Source organism: Atta colombica, unplaced genomic scaffold (assembly GCF_001594045.1).
Source record: "Atta colombica isolate Treedump-2 unplaced genomic scaffold, Acol1.0 scaffold107, whole genome shotgun sequence".
Lineage (NCBI taxonomy): Eukaryota > Metazoa > Arthropoda > Insecta > Hymenoptera > Formicidae > Atta > Atta colombica.
The window spans coordinates 4,813,493-4,821,149 of record NW_017259192.1 but is presented as its reverse complement, the minus strand read 5'-3'; the positions used below and the strand labels follow the sequence as shown (position 1 = coordinate 4,821,149).

Below are 7,657 nucleotides of genomic sequence, written 5' to 3'. Positions count from 1 at the left end.
AGAGAGGGAGAGAGAGAGAGAGAGAGAGAGAGAGAGAGAGAGAGAGAGAGAGCCGCAGGTTATACGGAGGCGTCCGAGTAAAATTATGTGCTTGCTGATATCCTTCCTAATTATTAGATCGGCGATCAGGGACGCCCGATATGACAGACAGGAGGGATCGGTCTTTGGCGTTCAAACGATATACGCTGTAGGATACGCCAGAAGGTGGCCGCAAATAGGACGACGGAACGGAGAGGAGACGCGGATGCTGGGTGAATCTAGACGGCGGTTATTTAGCAGAAGATAGTGGAGCCTACTGCGAATGCGTTCCCCGGCGCGGCATGCTACTCTGTAAGGGCAGCGAGGAGGAAGAGGAACCGAACTAGGAAGACCTGGAGGAGCAAGAAGAGGAGGAGAGGAAGAAGCGGATGACCGAGAAGAAGGATCAGAAGGAGGAAGAGAAAGAGAAGAGGAAAGACCCTCGGCTGCCAAGCGCTTCACTCGAGGCACGTATATACACCGTGGGCGCCGTTGCTGCGATGGTGCACACTGCGAAAGCAACACCGACTCAACGGATGAACGGTAGGCAGACTTCTTCACGTACTCACGTATCTACGTACGTACGCAAGTAACATAGCTAACGTAGGTACGTACAGTCCGCGCTTGGCGTCGGGGGAGGTTCGTTGACCGCTGTGTGACTCTTGCCTGCCTGCCTTTTCTCTCTCTCCTTCTTCTTCTTCTTCTTCTCCTTTTCTTTCTCTTTTCTTACCTCTCTTGTCTTCTCTCTTTCTCTTTCTTTCCCTCTCTCTGTTTCCACCTTAACGCTACGTGTATCTCGTTCCGTCTCTTACTGCTACCGCCACTCCCCGTCACCCCGTCCCACTCCTTCCGTCGACATCGCCGCTCCTCCACGGCCTTGGCGATTCAATGCCCGCACCAGATAACTCCCCATCCAGATAATAGATTATTTCATACGTGTAACTAGTCGTTGCTAGTAGCGGGGGCCTCCGCATACCCCGTTCGCCGTCAGCGCATCACTCACCTCCGTCATTTCTCTCTGTTCCAGTACGGTCGTCTTCGCTCCGTCTCGCACCGTCGGCGTGCTCTCGCGACCATGTCTGTACGCTACATTACCTGCCCGGTTATACGACGTTACCTGGAATGATCCTCTTATCAGACGCGTACATGTACGCGCGTACTCGCGCGAGAGAGGATGCGGCGAACGCCCTTGAGGTTTCGAATAGGACCGTAAATTCGAGGTCACCCTTGCGTTTCAGGGTCACCTTCTCGCACAGGTGGCTACTGCTACTGCGATGCGGTAAAATTGGTGCACGCGATGACGATACGTACGTCAGGATTTCAGAATGCTTTTACTTTCCAGTTGAAAGCGCGAAGTGAATCCGTTGTTACTAAGAGATTTCAGAAAGATTTTCTGGAATGTAATGCTTTTACCAGGTTATAAATTAGTCATGAATAGTATAACATGTTAAATGCACATATTTCATTTGCGGAACAAGTGCGAATTTCGTACGCTCGCCGAAATTACTACCAGAAGTTTAAGTAGCTAAAAAATACAAAAACATTTCGTATGTCAGACATGGAATTGAATTTCGCTTCCAATTAAATCTCTGTAACGATATCGAAGCAATTTTTTGCTTTTGAAACTGCCCGCGTAGTAATTAAAAATACGTTGGAATTAAATATTGCAGCATAAAAAAATGCGAAACGTTTTTATTTTCAATTAAAAAATTTTGTAAAATTTCTAAAAATAGAAGTCACACTTGGTATAATGAATTTTATCTTTAAAATTGTTAATAATAATAATCAGTAATATCGACATTGTTCGGCCAATTATATGTATGTAAATGTGGGAATTATGTTGCTGATATCCTTATATGAATTTAAAAATTATATATAAAGTTCATCTTTTTAAATAATTATGTATTTAAAATGAAAAAACCAAATAAGAAAACTATAATGTTATAGTTTCCTTAACTCGGTCGGTTTCTATTTTTCTATTCTATTATTAAAACTATAATATGTTATATTCAAAATATAATATTTATAAACATTAGTTTTCATATTGACTTTCAATTCGCGTAAAGTTTAAGATACAATTAAAAAACATATAATTAGTATATTAATTGTCTATATCTATTAAAACATTATTTTGTTGTATTATTTACATTAAACTAGATAACAAATTTTATATATCTCTAAATTTTAACAAATGTTTATTTTTATCACATCAAATACTCAATCAATGCATATTATATACAAATGCAATGACGGAGTAACAAATATCAACCATCTATGTAGCATTGCGCAAATGTTGACGTTAACTTTTACCGGAAATATTTATAAAGAATATCTGCAAACAGGATTTCCTCTTAAATCGCATTATATAAGAGGAAATTGTGATTTGCATAACAGATCAACCTTGAAAGAAAAAGCTTGATTCGCTAAAGTCAACTTCAATAGACGACAATTAAGATTCCATTACGGACCGCAGATGTTTTCGGTCCCTTTCACCTTCTCGGCGCATAATTGATAGCTGGACATCATCGTTTCGCGAAGCAACTCTCGCGCGGAAATCGCGCGTACCAGAGGCGTGATCGCCGGCGGGGAAAAACGTCGCAACGCGGAAAAGCATCGCGCTGTTGGCACGACAAGGAAGTCCTGCACATCGACCTTAATGCAAATTCACTCGTGGCAAGCGCGTTCTTCCAGTCCTATCTTCCTCTCTTCGTACCATGGTCGCTCGATCAGAAGTCACACGACGAAACTGATCGCGCGCGTTTCTCTCTATGCGAGGATGAGAACGCGATTGAACGAGACTGGAATCGCACGAGGCTTCTTTTGCTCTTCCTTTCGCCGATTTATGCGTTTCCAAGAATCTTATTTATATGCGCACGCATGTACATTGCTTATCATGGATCGGGCATATTCGTTCATACTTTCGATGATACGAATGAGCGATGACATCAGAGTAAGAGATTTAACTTTCCCATATCTACGTGAATTCCTCGCAAGAAACTTTCTCCCGTTTAAAGTAGATATATTAAGAGATTAAAGTAGAGATATTAATAATTGCGAATATGCTATAAGCGTAACGCATATAATTTTAATAATACTATCTAAATGATAATAATATCGTATTAAATTTATACATTTAATTGAAATGATCGCGAAACAATGTGTTGGAGATATCTGAAACTAATAAACGCAGTAATCTCCACAAATTCTATGTGTCTCCGTTCCTCTTTTTATTTTTTTAAATTAGGAACGTCATATACTATCACATACAGCATCGGCTATAAGTAATCTGTTTGCCATATCGATATAGACGGTTGTAGCAAAGAAATGATTTCTTCATAAATTTCACACATACTCGTTCGTATCAGATGCATGCCATATCATCGATTGAATAAGTTATAGGCTGCAAATGGGAAACCTCGTATGTTAATATATGCTGTTACCTATACGCGCGATTCGTATTTCTCGTTTTTGCAATGGCCCCCACGATGTGTACGTGCGAATTATTCAACAAATCAAACGGCAACGCGGTCAAGCGAATTACACGTCGTATCGTACAAGGTGGAAGTGGAAATTGACTCGAACCAGTTTTAATGGTCAGCTCCGGACTGTTCTCTTGATAACTTTACATTCATGGAATGGGAGCACGGGGACTGATCTCTATCTCCGTAAGTTTCGCGACCGAAAAATGACTTTGGATCGGTCGATGCCCGACAATGTTAACAGTTATGTGTACTTTTATAGCCGTATGAATAACTTCCCTTAATAGCGAGATTCTTTACAAGCGAAGTGTGAACCAAATCCCTGTGAATATGTCCAAGTTAGCAAAATATGTCCAAAATATATCCAAGCCAGTAAAGGAATGCTTAGATAAAGCTAGGAAATCTTATCGCGCATTGGTAATTGGAGTACAACTAGTCTATATATTGCCTTCTAACATCTTAATTAAATCTTTACATATCGAGATCATATCACTTCGGCATATCATATCGAATATCATAAATTTAACTTTACGGAAACAAATAATGATCAATATATTAAATCGAAATTAAATTTTAATAATATTTAAGCAATTGAGAACTTGTAATTAAAAATAACTGATTACAATAGACCGCAAGTCTCAAAATAATTAATCATTTAGCTAATTAGGGAAAATGTTAATGAAATGGATAGATGCCGAGATGATACGAGTACTATCGTGACATCGAATGAATATTCTTGCTGCTACCGTTTAGGTTTCGTCTGTACCCACGAACTTAGATATTCGCGTTTAGTTACCGCGGCTGTTATCTTTAATCCTTTCTTTGATACAATGATTACGTCTACATACTTGTGTATCCAAGATGGATTATAACATTCAAGCGAAATTCCGTTATAACAAGAACTATGTCGCGTGAAAATATTGATCATATCCAACACGTTTTACGATTTTTTATTACGATGCAAATGAAATGTTTCATGGTGTATACGAGAAATACAATAATTTCAATCTTATCTTACATATATGTAGTATTTTGAATTGATTTGATCGTCTTGTAGGAGCGATTTATCTGATGATTATATGACCGAAATTTTATACAGAATTATCGTGCGAGAAGCGAAGGAAAGTTCAACTCGGAGGCAAACAACTGGAACTATAGCCCCATATTCTGGCTAAAAGGAACAGCGCGTTTTCCTAGTTCTACTTTGCTTTATACCACGAAATAAAAAGCACATGAATTCTTTTGATCGAGGAAATGTGTGTTTTGCAACACGAACCACAAGCGAAGCGAAAACCGTTTTCAATTGAAGAAACGTTAGAATGAGGTATGCACGAATGAGGGAAAGGCGGACGAAATTTGCATTCGGTCTTCGGTACCGTCAAACAAATATATACGAAGCGGATTATAATTACGCAGAGTAAACATACATATTAGAACACATATATGCTTATGTGTATCAGTGAAAGTACGTCTACAAATTGACGATCGCGAACGTATCTGTGAAATGTGGAAATGGAAAATACTAAGAAGTAAATGTAGATGAATGTGAATTTACGTGGATTCATTATGTAGATTCACATGCTGCATGATACTGTTTTTCCGGCATTCTTGCTGGCATTTCCCGTTACCGTATCTTGCAAATCCGTGCGGACGTGTGTGACTTTTTTGTTCGCCTACAGGTGCAGAACACCAATACCCACGACTATTTATTCGCACTTTAGTTACGAAGCTGTCTTTTGTATTCAACCGATGCGATCGCAACGGAACGCAGGTAGACGTGTAATCAAATGCCCGTCCGCCTAGACGCGGCTACAGGTAACTGTTCCGCATTTCGGAGCGGACGCAGCCTTTACGGCCAACACGTTCCTCTGATTTGTATGCGTGCTGATGTAAAGGCACCCCGGAATCTCCCGTAAAAAATTGTCCGCGTAACAATTCGGTAGCTCCAGACCCCGAATGGGGGTCAATGGTGTAACCGTGACTCGCCACGTGCCGTTATGTCGACTCCTTACGTCAGTCGCTACCGCTTTCGTCCACGAAAACCAGTCGTTGCCTTTAAGAACCGGTCGTACATATCACATTTGACACCCGTGACTAATGATCGAAAGGGTACAAGCTTTCTTGAACTACCGGCATTTTTTAAATCGAATGTATGTTCTGTCACGGATATGTTGTGAGATAGATATTTTTGTTAGCGGTAATTGATTCGATATACTGCGAAATTCGCTGATTGAACTTACGGTACATATATATAAAAAATTTTTTATATTATTTTTATATTTTGGTGTAATTAACCTTTTGACGCATACGGCCCTACATGACCGAGCTAAAAAATGCCAGATAGTGTATGGTCGTATATGTGCGGCTCCAGAATATTGCAAGTATTCTCTTTCGTCATAATAACTTATTATGCTAATCGTTCGTTATTATATTGATTATAAAAAATATAATAACTATATTGATTATAAAAAATATAATAACTAATTTAATAAATATGAAAAAATTTTATTCTGTCTATCTTTTTAAAAAATTTATGCGTCAAAGGGTTAATTACATCAAAATTTACTTACTAGCCCTTCATCAGCAACATGAATTTTAACTCTCCAGCAATAGAAGTCTTCAGTAATATAGAATTTAAAAAAAGTTCAAAAATGTTCATATAAATACTGCTATATTAGAAAAGAGTGAAAAATTTGAATAAGAGTAGCAGATTTTAATTTTTTTTTAAGTAAGATTTCACGCTTTTGAGTGAAATTCATTCCGAAAAAAGGAGTGAGATTTCTTTTGGAATAAATCTCACTCCTAAAAAAAAGAGTGAAAATCTGCCACTCTTATGCCACTCTAGTGTAAATTTTTCTCTATTTTTCAATAGTAGCAGTATTTTAACTCTTTTATGAGATGAGAGATGAGATTTTACTCCAAGAAATTTAAAAAGTAAATATTTTCAACAAATATTTATTATATGTTACACGAAGAGATCTTAGTGAAACTATTTTAATAGCATTCATATGTCAAATATAAAGTTCGTAAACAGAAAAATTGGAAATTACATTTAATATTTAAAAGCACGTCATGTACTTATAACTAGATTCATAACAGAACATAAATCATAATTTTAATTATGTTAATGGATATCGGATAAAATATAGATGTATAAAAATATAGATTTATGTCTACGTATATTTTAAAATATCGGCTTGTACTGAATTGTACAGTGTGGTAATAAAAAATGCGCCATTCTACTTTAAATTTATGTTCCTCTTTATCGAAGATCTGTTCGCGATTAGATAACCGATTATAATAATCAGCTTGCTATAACACCTTGACACAGTACGTAATTTAAATCCGTCAATCGCCGCTTGCGGCGATTCGCATCGCGTAAAAATCACACGGCAACAAGAAAAAAGAAGTTGAAATCTGTGAGATTGGGAACAAGGCGAAAATATGAAATTTATATTGAATGTGGGCTTCCTACTCATAGCCGCGACTGGTCGCGGCACCAACAAAAATTATCTCGACACTATTACCAACGGCACAAAGGCCGTTACAAGTTAGTAAGCTGTACCGCTTTGCGAAGCACTTAAACAACTCAGAAACATGTTTACAACCTTATCAGAATCTCAATTGAGCGTATTAATGAGCGATTGCGACATTTCTATATCGATTTCTCGATTACGGTATTCAGATAATTCTTTTTTGCCGAGATTATAATTTTCAAACATTTAAGAAGTGTCGTTTATTTCCAATTCATCAGCAATTAAATTTATGAATCCCATATTTTATCCTGCAATTACCAATTCCTTTTTATTCAAGAAATATACGAGTTAAGAAAAAAGATAACGGCGAATTTTTACAAAATTTCATTACTCGTATATTTTTTTTAATAGACAATTTCCACTTCAAATTTTATGTATCGGGTATAACATCTCGGCATTTAGACGATTCAAAGAAAAACGAGGAAGTCTAATATATTGTACGTAACGGCATCGATCGTAATGAAGATGCGCAGAATAAATCCTTCTGGACGGACCGTAACACTGCACGCCATAGCGGATGTGCAGCTTTGAATTTCTAATATCCATCCAGCTTAGGCGTGCGCGCGCGTACCAGAGAGTGGCCGTACTCTCTCCGTTGAAGATACGAAAAGAATAAAGGGGTAG

General features: G+C 37.9%; 1 protein-coding gene across 1 annotated transcript in view; it reads right to left on the bottom strand.

Annotated features, from left to right (window-relative positions):
- The window catches only part of LOC108692839 (autophagy-related protein 16-1), a 389,033-nt gene that overhangs the window by 24,831 nt on the left and 356,545 nt on the right, over window positions 1-7,657 (bottom strand). The window lies entirely within an intron of this gene.